The sequence below is a fragment of the Siniperca chuatsi genome, linkage group LG22 (genome assembly GCF_020085105.1).
Source record: "Siniperca chuatsi isolate FFG_IHB_CAS linkage group LG22, ASM2008510v1, whole genome shotgun sequence".
Lineage (NCBI taxonomy): Eukaryota > Metazoa > Chordata > Actinopteri > Centrarchiformes > Sinipercidae > Siniperca > Siniperca chuatsi.
In genome coordinates, this window is record NC_058063.1 from 18,295,595 (window position 1) to 18,313,314 (window position 17,720).

A 17,720-nucleotide genomic window follows, 5' to 3' on the forward strand; every position below is an offset into this window, starting at 1 on the left:
GGCATTGACATAAAGAGTGGTAGAAAGTAAGTGCATTTTCTCAAGTATTCTACTTAAAGCCCCTTAAAACTTGGTTTCAAATCTAGAATATAAATAAAACATTAAATATTTATGATAAAAAACTTTATTAACAATCAAAGATTTAGCTTATCTGCTTCATCAGAGCTGTGAGTGTGGTTTGATAAGATTGACAATGACCTTACAACATATACAACAACCACACACATCATGATTTCTGTCATATATATATAATGTTACAATATCGGATGTTCATAATAAACGTGGCCAAATGATGAGGTAAGCTTAGGTAAAGGCAAAAAGCTTAATCTTCAAACTGCTCTGAATACTAGGTTCTCCTCCTCCCGGCAGTCCAAAACTCCTGTGCTAGCGGTGTAGACAACAACACTCCTGCCTGGTCAGCTAAGCTAAAAGGACCACTAGTTAATAGGTCCTCTTTAAAGGAATATTTCCACATTTTGGGAAACACTCTCATGTCTGTATGGTAAATGTGAAACTACAGCCACCAGCTGGTTAGCTTAGCATAGCATAAAGACTGGAAGTGGGGGGGAAAGAGCTAGCCTGCTCAACTCAACATATGTTGTTGTTACACTTCGGTTTTTGTACGGATTGAACAAATGAGATAAAATGTTAATTTGTGAGATTTAGAGGTGCCTTTAGGCAGATTATGTTACATGAGAGCGGTATGGAACTTTTTATCTAACTCCCTGCAAAAAAGCATATTCCCCAAAGTATTTTTGTGTATTGCTATTTGTACTTAAAGGATGCCAATACTTGTTCCATCACTGTACCACCACTTAGTAACTGACCATATGTAATTTCAACTCAAGTAATAAATGTCTATTGGCCTCAAGCTTTCAAGCCTTACCTGTCATCTGACAATCACCATATACTGCACAGTATAGCTACTTAACTCCAACTATATCATTATATACAGTACGTGCAGCTGAATTAGTGAACATAATGGTAATTTATCCTCTTGGGGTAATAGTTGTAATTGCTCTCTTGAAGTAACTGTGCTATTTTTACAGAAGGGAGAGGAGGACTGGTGGGTGAGAGGTGTGGAGTGGAAACATCGGATGCAGAGAAGAGACAAGAGGGGAGCTATTTGTGTGGGATAGCTGCACAAGAGGTTGCTCTTCTGTGTGTCATTTTGCTCTAACAGCTGAATTATACTGAATAATACCTGCTGGAAAATGACCATGTTTCTACATTTTTGCAGAGGGCAAGTAACATTGATTTTAAAGCTTTTAAACAAGCAGGTTGACTAAGAATATATTCAGATTTTCAGCAGTGGCATGGAGCAACATGACATACATGCAGTAAATGCAAATATGTGCTTTTGTGCGCCTACAAACACTGGGAGCATAAATGACAGCACCTAAAGAATATGAGTTATACTTTTTGGTTAAATGTGACATGCTCTGGCACCTACTCTACAAAAAACAGTAAAACTTTCCTATTGTATTTTTCAGTAGACAAGACACTTTGAGCCTCTCAGGACCAGGACTGGGCCGATGGTAGACAGGGCGACTAGGGCCACAAAGTTCATATGGACAGGCCACTGTAGGCATAAAGGCTAGAGCAGAGCCTTTCAGCAGACATGGGGAAGAAGGGAATAAACAGGATAAATCAGTTTAAGCCCCAGCCTAGGTGCAACATGAAATGAGAATGCCATCTTCCCAGCAAACAGTTGTGATTTTGTTGAGTGGTGCATTACAAGATGCTGGCTGGAAGAGGAAAAAGGAGGGGGAGGAAGCCAGCTTTTAAACCTCTAGCTATCAGGCTAGCACCAATGAGATTCCTGGAATCACCTGTACACTCATTCACTCAGAGAATCAGAATCAGAGAGGCTCACCTGCAGCTCATTACACACAGAGCCACCACAGCAGGTTCACCATGGATCCACAGGCACACAGACGGTGTTAAAGCACATAATATACAAATATACAAAACACAATGTCACTATGCGACCTCTGGGTTGAAACAATCAGTCACAAGTGTTGTGTCTTTTAACACAATGCCTTTGCACCCAAGACAAAAAGGAAAAGGACATTCCCATTGACCATCATTGACTGAGAAGAAACCAAACACTCATGAACACTGTTGTTCATTTGTACTAATTTTATCAACAAAGCTTTGATCCATAGACATATATTTATCATAGGTCAAACTCATTTAGTCAAACAGCACAGGCACCATATATGTAACATATAAACTTCACCCAAAAGAGTCCACCAGTCAGAGGACATCAGCATTTTCTTTGCATTTTTGCCTTTGTTTGATAATGTGACAGCAGAGAGAGAGACCGGGAACACAGAATAGGGGAAAACATGCAACAAGGGTTCCTGGCCAGAATCAAGCCAGGAATATTGCGGTTATATGGTCGAATACCAGGATGATTGGATCGATCTATATTTTCGAGACTGTCTTCCCAAGACGGACGACATCAGTCATTTCAGCAAGTGCCCCAAAATGACAAATGTTTACTCTCAAGTGACAAAGCCCTCTAGCAGCCGAAATAATTATGACGGGAGCAAAGGAGGAAGTCCGGTGACGTTATAGAGCAACAAAGTCAGCATAGGGCTGAGGTCGGGCTGGATGGAACAAAACATCAGACACGGGAGACTGATGTTCGTCAACGTTTTTCTTTTTTTAAAACATGACCATGATGACATACGATGAAGGTCCCCTAACCTTTAAGACATTTTAACCCAAACCATGATCTCTCCCTAAACCTAACAAAGTCATTTTTATGCCTTAACCAAACCTTAACCATAGCATCATCACATCGTAGAACTGATTTATTTCTCAGCAGGGATTTGTAACGGTTTTGGAAGGTGCAGAAAAATGATGTCATCCTGCCGATAGCGGCATCAGATCAGACACCGCTTCTATGTGTCGTTCTAGACGACATGGACAAACTGCATATTTTGTTGGTGCATCCCTAATTATCACCCACTTGTAACTTGGCCATACCACCTTTTTACCACAATAATAGCCTTCATCAAGGTGCTGGATGTTCCACATGGATTTAGACCCATGCTAACTTAGACCTGTTCCTCAATTCATGTTGATTTTTCAGTTGCGCATAGATGCTGCAAACATCCTGTTACACCTCATCCCAACAGCCCTCTGCAGTAACTGTTAGAGTCAGGTTCACTGAGCCATCTCCAGCAGAAATTGTGATTCACTGGACCAGCTGATGTTTTGGCCCTCTTAATCTATTCTTTTTCCTGAAGTGGCTACTGCAGCATTGTCTAATCAAATCCTCTTTATAGTTAGACATGTTGTGTACTTGTGAGCTGAATATTTGAATATTGTACAAGCCCTTTCAATACTCCTTGACAATTCAGTTTTTGCTTATTTGAGATTCTGAAACTAGCTGAATGTGTCTCGAGTCACAACACTGCAATATTTCATTATTTTGCTTTATTCACTGTTTATGCAACTCAGGGTGTAGCTGTTTAGAAGCTGCTTTCAAAAAAACCTGGAGCTCGACAAAACAGGATTTCATAAATGAAGTTGTCAAACAAGCAGACATTCACATGTTGCCATTATTATGTCCATTTCAACAAACTGGGAGCTGGAAATGTAATTAGTGCAAAGGACAACAAGTGTTAAGGAAAAGCAGAAAGTTAAAGTCGCAGGGTCAAAAGGGAGACATGAGGAGAGACGAGAACCAGAGGATTTAGTTTGAGCTGAAGCTCAAATGAATGTAATTATGTGGTGGCAATGGGCTTGCTCTGGCCTCACTTTTAGCCTAATTCAATTTGGAGAAGGAGAAGAAGACTTGAGTGTGAAAGCACCAGAAGTGAGAGAGATGTGTGTGTGTGTGTGTGTGTGTGTGTGTGTGTGTGTGAGTGAGAGAGAGAGAGAGTGAGAGAGAAACGGTAAGAGACAAAAGAGAGTGAAAAGAGAAAAGAAACGATAAGAGAATGAGTGGAAATGGAGAGAAAAGCAAGATATTGGTGTGATACTGGACTTTGACCTTCATGTTTGTTTTGCAGGCAGAAATATCCAATCAAGCTGACAGACAAGAACATGACATCTGCTTATAGCTCTCACCTCACTGTTGTTAATGGACTCAAATTATAATTATACTGAAATGACCTGAGTAAGAGTTTTCCAACAAGTTCGGGACAAGGTGAGCATAGACACATAAACACATACAGGTGTGCATGCAAATTAGACCCATTTATAAATATAGAAACAGATACATGCATACACTAGGGTTTCACCAACTACTCAACGATGTGTGTTACTTTAGTTAATATGTACAACTTCAATGTTTGTCTATATTTACACAGTTTCTGTGGCACCACTGCAATCCCACATGCATTATATCGTCTTATTTACCACGGTTTGCCTGTGGCATTGTAACAGTAGGAGTCCAAATGTTTTCTGTTCTGCTCCGTTCATTTGTTGTGGCAAGCTAATAATGGTGTGTAAAATTATTGGGGATCCTAACACATCACTGCCTGCAGCTATTTCAAAATAAATGTGTTGTGGTAAGCCTTTATTGTGAAACAACCATATAATATTGACAATGTTAGCATGGTTAGGTAATGAAAGTTCAGCTTAATTAGCTTATTTTTCTAAATACACTTTTCAGCAATCTCGTCTGGAACGTTGATTTGGAAACATTTCATGGATAAAATGGATTTGTATTACATCGCTGACAAAGCATGGTAAAGGGGAGCAAATCAGAAAACAAGTACCAAAATCCAATAAACAAGTGGGCGCCCCAGTTTTACTGCAAAGGTCTTGTACACAAAACTTCCCAGTATAGTAAAATGAAAGTTATGAGTACATGAGACATGAGACATTTCAAAAGAAATAATTTGTTTTATTTAACATCAAATTCTATGTCATATTAACTGAGAATATATAGTTTATATGGCATAAAATTATCAGGGTATTGAATCCTTGTGTGTTTATTAGGCACAAACAAAATCACAGTAAGTCACAATTTACTCATTTTACATACAAACAACAAATATGTATTGAAATTGTAAAATTTGACATTTGTCAGTGTAGGGTTTTAAAACGCTGACGTTTTGTCGCATTTTATTCCATTTCTCTCCTCTGTCATTTTCTGTCACCCCTCTACTATCTCTTGTCTTGTCTAATAAAAGCCAAAAATTGCCCCCAAATAATTGAAAAGTTGAACAAGAACTATGCAGTTAAGCATTCAGTTTTGGCTGAAGAAAAAAGAAAAAGAACAAGCGGGATATACACATAGGTGATGTGGAAGCTTTTTACAGTTTGGGTAAACTTCTAACTGCCAAAATGGTGAGAAACATGAGATGAGAAACATCCGCTCCCTCATGTCCTGTGGACATACAGAGAGCAGCCTGCAGCAAGGGCTTTGATTCCAGCAGCTGTCAGCAGCTCAGTGCTGCTTGTAAAGTCTGTGCAGTATCTGTTCACAGGACTACTAATGCTACAAGAGAAAACTGTTGCTGTTGCACGTTTTAAACAAGTCAGATATGATGGCTGCTGCACAATAACTCTTAGATTTTAATAGATTTAATATCTTGTTACAGCCTCCCATCTTCCCCCGACTAGTCGAATTATATTTTCCAAACCCTCTCAACCAGTAAAAATGTGTTATTAAACCCCTAACACACACATACAAACAAGAACACATGTACACATTTATACACAGAGAACTGCAGTACACACACATATTAATGTCTTAATCACTTGTAACCTACAGTAACAACATATGCATAAAAGATCAATATGAATGCACACAAATGTGCACATAAAATGCAAGAATTTGCTCATACACATATGCTTGCACACACACACACACACACACACACACAGACACAATCACACACACTCGCCAGCCTGAGGCCAAACTGAATACCAATCAATTATTATGTGCCCAGTGGAGGCAAAACAATCATTAAGGGCTCAAGATTGATAAGCGCACACACATACACACACTTTGTGGCATTTGGCTAAGCAGCTCCGAAGTAGACATTTGTCATTGTTCTCTGCTGTCAGAGAAGCACTGTGCAGAGAAACAGATGGATAGTTCATGAACATGAAATATATACACACACATAATCAGCCAACCCACAATGACAGGTCAATGCACACATGAATATAAGCAGTCTAACCATACAGTGCACTGGTGCGTAGGGGGATCAGTTCTAAGGAGGCGATGACATTTTGTATGGCAGTCCTCTCGACATCGTGTTCCGCCTGTACACCTAATGGGAGTGAGTGTGTGTGGAAGAGTGTGTGAGACAGAGACAGAATTTATGCACGTATTTGGCCATCGGAGAACCGCTTGTCTTCGCCGTTTTGACAGAAATTTAAACGTGACAAGAAAAATAGACTGTTTTTCACCTTTCGGTTGGGAAAAAACCCAAGAGACTGAAAAGAGTGTGAGATGAGAAGATGAAAGGTACAGTATGAAAAGTATGAAAGCTATGGGCGGTTTTAAACAATTATTAAGAATGCTAAGGCAATTTTTCAAAGAAAACACTCCTGACAAAACCTTTCTTACAATAGTTATTATTAAACGGGGACAGATGCAGTAATAACACTTACAAAATACATTTGTGATTGAGTGTGAATAGCATCTTATCTCATTTTAAAGTTTGTTTCCATCTAAAGCCGTGAGTGAAGTGAAAGTGGCCGTCATAATCCTTCAGCTCCTTTTCTGTCCTCTGCAGTGTTAGTTGAAGGACTAGCTTCATCCTCCTCTGGAATCTGAAAGTGTAATTTTTTAAACCCTGAAACTGAAAGGCCCCAAATACCTAGTGTCAGATTAGTGATGTGAAAGTGGACATGACTATGAAGCTCTTTCCAATCATTGCAGTCATGAAATGCCAGAGCAGAGTGGTGAGATGCATAATTTAACTAATAATAAACTTTAATGACATTCGGATCAGCAGAATCTGAGAGATTTCCCAAAATTCATCATGGGAAATTAAAAAGCTGAGCATTACCAGTGTATTGCTTTCCGATTTTCCTGCCACAGCAAGAGGGAAACTGCATAAAACACAAGTTCTGCCTGTAGTAATCCTTGAGGCATTATGTTGGTGCAACATCATCCATTGTCATCTGAAACCGCTGCCCTGCCTCCAACCACTTAGCTGCCCCACTATTTATATCTGAAATGACTGCAGCCACTCCCGGGCTATATCTTTCACCATCAACTCTATCCCTCTGTGTCATCCATTAGAAAATATTTCCATCTCTCTCGCGTTTCCCTGCTTCCTTTATTTTATCTCCCAATTAATTCACCTTAATCCCTCCTACCCCTAATGTCAGTCTGTCCCCCTTTAACCCTTCGTTTAACCCTTCCTTTCTCTGCTCTAGATGTACCTCTCTCCCTGTTTGTCCTCACATGCAGCAGCTGTCACACTATCAAAGTTGAGCAAGCATTTTATTGTTTTCTGAATATTTCATGATGAAAAACAACAACACTGGCTTTGCTTTGCCAACACAGTAAAAATAACATCTTGTATGGGCAGCTGATAGACGGGAAATAGTTTTAGCTAATTACGCTTTTAGCTTTGAGTGTGACGCTTTGAAAGCTAATTTGCACAGATTACAAGATAAAATTCTAATTTGTCTCTTTTCACTCAAAAGAATTTATTTTTAATTTCGACTGTAATGTTCATAATATACTGATCACCATGAGAAAATAGGGAAAGGCTGTGAAAGAAAAACAACTTTTGTTAAAAGTGGGTTCAAGGCTTCGGCCATGATGGTCAGGAGAGATTATGCATCAGATGTGACCAGTGCACTTGACCTGCAGCAAGGATGAGACACAGTCTAGGGTGGAGTGGATTTAAGTGTACTGTAATTTCACCATCAACAAGACCTTAAAAAACCCATCCACAGTATGCCCCATCACTGCCTCTCTGTGGTTTGTCTCTGGCTCAAACTACTCACATGAATTCTTTAGAAATGTCGCAGGAATTGGCTTTAAGGGTCAACATGAGTACAAGAGACATTACTTAGACATCATGAACGGATGAAACTGGCGCCTTTTGTTCATTTTAGGGCTGCAAATAATGTTTAATTTCATTATCGATTAATCTGTCAATTAGTTTTTCAATTTGTCATTTACTCTATAAAATGTTGGAAAACTGTGACACAATTTCTTGGAGCCCAAATTGATGTTTTCTTGGTTTTCTTGTCCAACCAAGAGTCAAAACCCCAAATATTCACATTACAATGGTATAAGACAGTGAAAAGCTCAATAAATGACTTCATCAGCATTTCAAATTGTGGAAGATTGACTAATTTTTCAATCGGCTCATTTTTTCAGTACTGATAGATTTTAATTCCCAAGTTAATAATGTATATTTTCAGAAATATGATGTTGGCAGTCATGCTTGGCAGAAATAGTCCAATGAGCCTCCAGCACCATATTAGTTGGTCACTCAAAGAAAAGTTGTTAATCTGCGTTTATATGAAGGAATTCAACACAATGCTTATTTTCCTCAGTTTCATAATTTATAAAGCCCGTAGTCCAAAACATAAACATTAACCATGCTTATTCTTTAACCAGTGGTTTGTCACTGTTCATACTTCATTTATAGATGTATAAAACTTTAAATATGTGTAGGGTTAAATCAGTGAAAACCAAAGCATTGTTTAGATGACAACTAGGTCTGTGGTGGACGAGTTGGGAGAGTCATGAGTAGAATACTCGTATCTGGATCCACATCTGAAGGTCGTGCCTCAGTACTTGTCATTGTGCCTGGACTCATAAAATCCATCAAACAACCAAAACATAAAGTATGTGCCAGTCTGGCAAAAACACAGCCTGATGGATATTAACAAAACACAAGACGGAACAAAAGCAGCAAGAGGGGACAGGAGTGGAGGGGAGGGACACTGGCTGCTTCTCCCTTTTTAGCCACGCTAGCAGCACGGCTTTATGGATGGTAATGTTTGTCTGTCGTTTGGTTGACACCTTGTAGCGGATCGACTGACATAACAACTATTGGATGGATTGCCATGAAATTTTGGTGCAGACGTTCATTGTCCCCAGAGAGTAAATCTTAATGACTTTAGCCATCCCTTAACTTTTCATGTAGTGCCACCATCAGGGCAAAATTTCAGTTTGTCTAGTACCTGAAAAACTACTGTACTGTACTGTACTTTGTGTTAAGTACAAATTAGCTAATGTTAGCATGCTAACAAACTAAACTAAGATGCTGAACATGACAGGGTTGGCATTGTTATTGTGAGCATGTTGCTATTGCTGGCGTTAATGTAGCTCAAAACACTTCTGTGCCTAAGTACAGCCTCACAGAGCCACTAGCATGGCTGTATTCTTGGTATGTATAATGTGTTTATTCGATTAGCCTACGTATTTGGCCTGGTCTTTCTTGCAAAAGAGGTCTCTGACCTCAGTAGGACTTACCTGGTTAAATAAAGGTTAAATGCAATAAATAGAGCAGTTTAAATAAAACAGATATTGGTCCATAGTAATCAGGCAGTACTTGTGTCCAAAAGAAAATTACCCTTTACAAGTACTGTGCTTGGATAACACAAGCACCTGACCTACCTCTAGTTGAAGTTGGATCACAAGCCATGATCACTGCAGGTGCACTGTCACATTCATTTCTCTCCTCTTTCTCTCTCCTCCCCCAGACTCAAAGCCTTGGTGCCCAAGCACAGTAGTTGTTCCAAGTTTGGCACAGCACCGCTCTTCAGTCTTTCAATCTATCATCACTTTCTTAGGCCGTGACGGCTTCTGGCATGAAAAGACGGCTGCAAACTCGAATATGACGTGTTGTGAAAAATGAGCTTGTTGCACATTGATTATGCACCATCTCCTCAAATAGTGATCTGATGGGAAAGAGTTCTATCTGAGGAAGTTAGTGTGCTGTGAAGTAGCTGCACCGAGAAAAGCTGTAAAGCTGTTTTTCTTTTTATCATATCTTTTGATAATCAACCAGACCACACCGCAACTCTATTAGCACCTTGTGCATATAGGGAAATGTCCCCAGATTTTTATTTTAATATAATAAGCATATATTTACATTTGTGACATTTAATTTCAAGAACCGTCAAGACTAACCGTCACTTCTTCTCTCTCCTTTTCTCCCTTGTCTTTCCTTCCTCCTATTTTCTCTTTCTCCGCTCTCCTCTCTTTCCATTCTTATCAGACCTATTATAATAAAGTAACTGCAGATACATTAGACCAAATCGTTATGAATCATTTTAATGCCGCTCTGTAATGAATATGGCCAGACTAAATCAAATTAACCTTTTTCAGGCCTATCAGCTTCCAGATGCTCCGGATAGCTAAGGAAGATTCATATCTCTGCGAGTTCTTTCACTTTCATTCTCAGTCTAATGATGATGCAGTAGTGTTTTCTTTCTTCTTGCTGCTTCACCTCAAACAGTCCTCCACCAAGTCTGTGTTTGTGTGTTTTACATTTTAAAAGAATGTAGTACTTCTGAAACCAGCCCAGTATCCTCAAATCATACTGTATTAGCATATGTTGTACAGCTTAAGCATACTACACTTATATACTACTTATAATTAGTATACTATGACTCTGTTCCTCCCCCGTCTTATCATTTATAATTCTACCTTGATCTTTCTACCTTTTTTGCTAAACAGGGTTCATCTCTCACTCTCTCTCTAACCTCATTTTTCTGCTCCTCCTTTGCTCCTCTTTTTGCTTTCCACTTCCTCCTCTCTTCCCCATCTCGCTCTGTCTCTCCCTGTCTCTCCCTACATCACCCTGTCTTTTCTTTTTCTCTCTGTCATTTGTGCCTCTTTACAGTACATTTTCCCCCCTTTTATTTCATTTTTTCACCCTTCACACTTCTCACTTCATCCTTCTTCTCCAATGGACTCTGTCGCCTCCCCCCATTTTCTCTCTCTCCAGTGTAAATGACTGACCTCAGTTGATCTGTGATTTGCCAAAAGATTTAGAAGATGACTTAAAATTGTTAATGTGGGTAATGTGCCTTCTCGGTGCAGGCACATTACCCCATAGGAACTGTAAGACATGTCTTGAACTGACACAGAGACAGACAAAGACAAGAGTAGAGGTGCTGGGAAACAACAAATCCTGAAGCAGAGGCAGATAGGAAGGAGTGCTTGCATGTAATATCCACCATTTTATCATCACTGACAACTATTATTACAAAATGGTCGCTAGCTTGCCTTGGAGTGGATATATTTTTTGTGTGTTATTTTCTATGATCATTTAAAATGTCTCTGAGTACCCAGAAAAGCGCTCTATAAATGAAATGTATTATTATTATTATTATTAATATCTAGAGTATTTAAAGGAGTAACAATGTTAAAGGACACAAATAGGAGGGAGTTATTGAGATTAATTTATGCAATTGATTTATTAAAGTAGCAGTTATGTTTCATTCATACACCTTCATCAGGTATTAGATTATATACAGTTTTGCCAGTGATTTATGAAGTCAAAAGTCATGACATTCATCTGTAATTGTGTACTGAATTTAACAAATATCAGAACGACCAAATATTTCACTACGTTTCTCTCGTGATTGTCAACTTTTATCTTGGACACACTAATATCTTAAAATGTAAAGGGGCTTTAACTGTACCCTTACACTAATTCTTACCCAAACTGTCACTTTCACTGCAAACCATAACCTAAAGAAAAAGCACCAGGGCTTCGGTGTTCAGGATGATAACTTGAGTTTATTGTTTTAAGGGATTAATGAAGCAAATTCAGCCATCAGAACTCAGTGAACAGCAATTCACCTTAATTCCCTCAGGCAGGAGCAGGGAACTCAGTTTGGAGGATTTTTAATACCTTTCTATTCCTGTGCCGCTAACACACACACACACACACACACACACACACACACACACACACACACACACCAACAGATGACTACAGGCATTAAAATAGAGCTGAGTGGGCCAGGCATCACTCCAGTGACTTCAATGCTGCATTTAGTCAACTGCAGACTAAAACTGCTCTGGGTGGTATAAAACTGCTTCATAACCTGTGAGTGTGTGTTTGTGTTTGTGTGTGTGAGTGTCTTTGTGTGCGCCCTGCAAGCTGTTTTCATTCAGGCTTGTTTGGTGGGTGTATGACTGAAGGGAATACCGTCGGCGGGGGAGCTTATCTCAATTACGGTGGATGCAGTTTTTGCTTTGATAAGCTATCTGACAAGCATGTTTATCTGCTGGAACATTATATCCTCCAAAGAAAATACCTTAAATGTTGCTTGAAACACCTACAGCTACAAAACACACATTGATATGGTGAAACATTATTTTTATTGGACCTGTCCGGGGAAACTGGGCTTGGAAAAAGAAAGAATAATGATGCAATCACAAAAACCAAAATGGAAATGTTTGACCTGTTTTACCATTTTGCTCCCAAAAGCCTCATGGGGACCATGTAATAGCCAACCACGGACTGTGCAAGAAAGTTACATGGACTCACAAGTAGTAAGAATTATTTATTTATTTATTTTTTGGCTGTGAAAATTACTCAAAACTATTCAGATTCCTGTTCATGTAATTTAAGTTTAACAGTGAATTAAAATATTCCTTAAGCTTATTTGACTAAAATCTTATAAAGCTGTAAATACAACATTAAGATATTATCACCTTAAAAAATGGATATGGTTAACGTGTTGGCAAAGAGTTGCTTATTTACACATTCAACAGACATGGAGCAACATTAGCGTTTGTGTTTCTGGCTACTTGGTGAATGCAAGCCCAGTATTCACTCTCCCTTTAGCTCTGTTTTATTCTCCACCAACTCCTGAGGAAAATTTGTTGCTGCTAAATGGTCCATTATTTTAACCAGCTAGCCACTGATTTTGTTTGTCTGCCATTTTGTGTACAGTGGGTTTTTCAGAACTTTTCTGCTGCGTCTGAAAATGACGCTGATGAGAGCGGTGAGAGTGAACCAAAACAGTAAGGCCATAAAACCTAAAACAACAAGCTGAAAGACACTAAAACGCTCTGTAGAGTTGAGAGAAATTACAGACTTGGGTGGCAATTGTCTTTGGGTTCAGCAGTATAAGCAACTCCTTCCACATAACACACAGTAATTTGATCCATTGTTAACATGAAAATAGTAATTAGAATGGCTTTAATGATTAATTTGATTCAACACTGGATTTGAAATGTGAGCTTTTTCATCAGTGGTGTTCTATTCATTCAGCATCAATTCTGGGCAATCTGGGGAGAAGGTGCAACCGTGTGTGTGTGCTGTATATGAAAAAATTATTTAAATATGCGACATCGTCACAGGAGGAGCATGACTGCATCTCTCATAACCCTCAATCAGCCTCTGCACCTGCTTCATTCAGCCCTCTGCACCTGACTGATCAAACAGTCACAGCAGTTCATTAAACCAGCCTTTTGATGAATACAATGATCTTTCCACAGTGTCACACACCGCCCCCGCAGAGTGTTTCCTAACCTCAGGGTCATGACCTCCCAAGAAGTCCCAAGCTAAATCTGGGGGGGTCACAATATGATCAAAGAGATAAGAAAGAAAAACATATATTTCTCTATTTTTCCAAACTCTTTTCATTTTATTTTGCCTTTTTGTTGTGAAATACTCAATACTTTCACCTCAGACCTTGCAACTCATGTCCACAAGGCCATAACCTTTGAGGAGGGGTCACAAGTAGACATTGCTTTAATATAAGGGGTCACAAGCAAAAAAGGTCAGGGAACCACTCAGAAGTTTCAAGACGTCTTCACAGTGCTTGTTTTTTCCAATGAATTGGCCAAAAGATATTCAATTTGTAATTATATAAACTAGAGTAAAGCAGCAAATCCTCACATTTTAGCCATGAATGTTTGGCATTTTTCTTGATACAGACTTGAATGATATTAATGAAATAGTTCAGCATTTTGGGAAATACACTAATTCGCTTTCTTGCAAAGAATTAGATGAGAAGATCGATATCACTGTCACATCTGTCCATTAAATATGAAGCTACAGCCAGCAGTTAGCTTAGCTAAGCAGTTAGCTTGGCACTAGTCTGGCTCTGTCCAGCACCACTAAAGCTCACTATTCACAATGTATATCTTGTTTGTTTAATCCACAGAAAAAAATAAATGTGAAAACAACAATTTGTGTTTTTGAGGACGTTTTTTTCTAGCGAACTTTAGAGGTGCTGATAGGTGGTCTTTTTTAATTTTGGACAGAGCTAGGCTAGCTGTTTCCCCCTTGTTTGCTAAGCTAACTGGCTGTTGGTTGTAGCTTCAAATTTAGCATACAGACATATGAGTGGTATCTTCTCATCCACTTCTCGGCAAGCAAGCGAACAAGCATATTTCCCAAAATGTCGAATTCCTTTAATTATCAAAAGTGCTGTCAATTAACTTTCTTTTGACTGAAACTAACTGTTTCAGCCCTAACTGAAAGAGGAGCCTTGTAATTTAATGTTTTTTGTAGTGATATATTGACTGAACTGTTGCCAACACCTTAATTTCATCAGTATTCCTGCCACAGCCAGTTCTCCTGGGGTCTCCCATGCCATACATGTAATAACAACAGGGAGAGCGGCTTTGGATCAAAAATATCCACCAAATGTTGTATTCTTATGTTAATGTACATATGTGTAATTATGCTCAGACACTTCGCACACCTTTTGTCTTTCAGCTTATTTACACACTTCTCTCTGTGCCCGCTGCCACATCTTAAATATCGAGCTGGCACTACTTCGACTTTGAGCGATTGTCCCGTCTTCATATCTGTCAGGCAGACCGCCTGTAAATTCATCAAGTTTTTGGGCTTTGTTCCGCTGGAGCTTGGCATGCTCTCTGCTTTTGGATTGGAGTGTCTATGTTTGTTCCAGATAGAGAATTAGAGATCAGAGTGAGGCATTTCTGCACCTGTATCCCCTTCACATCTCATCTCATCTCTCTGTCTCACACTATCACTCACTCCCTCTCTCTCTCGCTCTCTCTGCCTCTCAGATACACTTGTGATGTTTTATTTGCATGCACTGAATTAGCTGCTTCAGGCAAGTTTTTTTGTAAATGTATGTGAAAAAACCTGTCTTATCAGAATGAATCACAAACCAGAGCGTCACAATCCTACTAATTTATACGCTCAAAATAAATCCAGATGTCAAGGAGAGACTGATCTCTGCAAACAAGAGGTGAGGAATCAAAACCTTTGAGCGAGGATTCTGTCCAGAGTAATCTGAACTCAGGATTGTTAGATCTGCTTTTGCTTTTTGTCCCTCCATTTTTCTTTGATGTAAACCATTACTGACAGGTTGGGTTGGTAAATTTGCAACACATCCTCATACCTAAATGACAGAGTAGGTCGATTGCCAATGGCTCCCAAAACGACATATATGTTTCCCCAAAACAGCGACAGGCATGACGTTAAACACGTGGTTAACATTGTGAAACGGTCACAGTTTGGTTAGATTTAGGCAACAAAACTACTTGGTTAGGTTTAGGAAAAGATCATGGTTTGGGTCTCCTGGGTGAAAGTCCTGTGTTTGTTTGATCCATCCATCCACCCCAACCGCCTCCATGTGTAAACTGCTCTAGTCATAATTAGAGGACGCCACCTAACAATAAACGCAAAAATGGGTCGTAATAAGCTCAATACAGCCGTTTTTCTGGTGAGAACGGGCAGTGTGTAGTTTACTGACGTCACATGACAGGATTTCCAATAGTTGGTAAATAACTTTTGAATATTGAACAGATTTTGAATATTGGAGAGTTGCATGGTTTAAGGACATTTTGTAAAATGACTGACATGATTTGAAAAAACATAATCTGAAGGGAAGTTACACACTCAAATACACACACACACACACACACACACACACACACAAACCCAAATGTCTTGCTCTTTTGACATTGCAAGAGGCAAAAATGATTTCTGGCAACAAACCAACAACAATCTGTCTTCGAAAATTTCAGCACAGTGTAGCTTTTGTTTTGTTTTTTCTTCTTCTTTGTTTTTTTATTTAAGTATTTTGCCAAACAGATGGCAACAATGTCTCAGCATCTTATGAGAAAAGTTTAGCAAAATTCCACAAACTGAAAAAAATGAAAATATGCCACATTATATATAATTTTTATACTTTGTGTGACATAGTGGCATATACAAATTAAACTGGCAAAGTGTAATCTTGACTGACTTTTCAGAGACATGCATCCCAGCTTCATTTGTCTTTGACTAAAACATAACTAATATGTATTGTACAAATGTTTTGTGTAAATAAAAGAGCAAATTAGGATTTGGGGGTACCAGCTGCCTCAGAGTTTGTTTGGCTGAGCAGTTGCTTTTCATTATTTGTGTTTCTTATTTGTTGTTCTTTCACATGATTCACACAACTGGAAGTCTTATTTGTTGTATTTATTATTTGTATCATGCATAATAAAATTCAAATTGACATTCTATCTTGCAGTGAGAGATTATTGCTAACACCAGATGTAGAATTATTAGTGTATTCCAGCTTTGACCGACAACTACTCCATGTAAATAAACATCCAGATGTATTTTTTTCAAGCATTTGCTGGTGGTGGGGTTTTGGATTAGTTTTATGCTGCATTTCATTAGTCGTGAAGTTATATTTACTAGGTGTGTGCATTCGAGTGGTCATTGGTCCCACATAAACTGGACTGATAAATGAAGCCTGTTTATTCTTGTCAGCAACTTGATTGTGCTGTTACAGTTTATACAAATAATGATGAAGTAGTGAATATATTTACAGTTAATCTGTTACTGTCATAGAGAAAACAACTTCATCCTTCCTCTCTTTCCTCCTCTACCTCCAGTTCCTCCTCTTCTCCCATCTCTGGCTCAGCTGTACATTACTTCTTATGTGTTGTGTTAGACACTGGCTCGCTACCAATGATTTTTTGACTCTGACACAGAAAATACTTGAGGGCTCTCTCTTGGACTTTTTGAGCCTTTTATGCACACTGTGCAAAGCTGCAGATTTTGCTTGAGGGTTCTCTAATGTTAAAAACAAGAATGACAGAAGTCCACATTTATGAAAAAAAGGCTGAATTGCATGTTTACATGGACACCACAGCAAACACTGTCAACTCCAATGAAGGCACATGCAATTTTGTTTTCATCTGATGAACATCAGCTGCAATTTTGCTTTTGTTTTTCTCACAGAAAATATGGTGTAGAAGTTATGTGACAAAAGCCAGTATAAAAACATATGTACATGACTGTATTTTCTGAAAATATCACTGATTTGTGTTCAAATATGTTTGTGAATTTAAACAAGCATCCTGCATTTGTTGTGTTTATATACACAGAACTTTGCAGATTGCATATTATCCTAATCATATTCACAATAAAGTAATTAGGAACAGTTTTTAATGCAGCAGCAACAGACATCCTGAATATGCAGTGTATTACAGAGGAGAAGCAACTTCAACAGACCAGACAGCAGGAATCACTCAGGGCCTGCTTCACCGGCAATGGATAAGAAGCTTACATTTTGAACACATAAAGTTTTTACACACAAATGGGATTAATTTCATGGAAGCATTGTAGTTTAGAAAATCTGAGCTCTTTCATATCCTCAGAAAATCAACCGGGAAAACGATGTCAGAGTCCACACATTAAGTCTGGTGTGTGTTTTTGTTTCGACTGGTTGTGCTTGGCAATGCCCAGTCAGACACGCTGGTCTTGGTTTCTCCACTTACTCTATTTTGGAATATGTTTTAGCTTCTTTTGCTTAAATGTTAAATA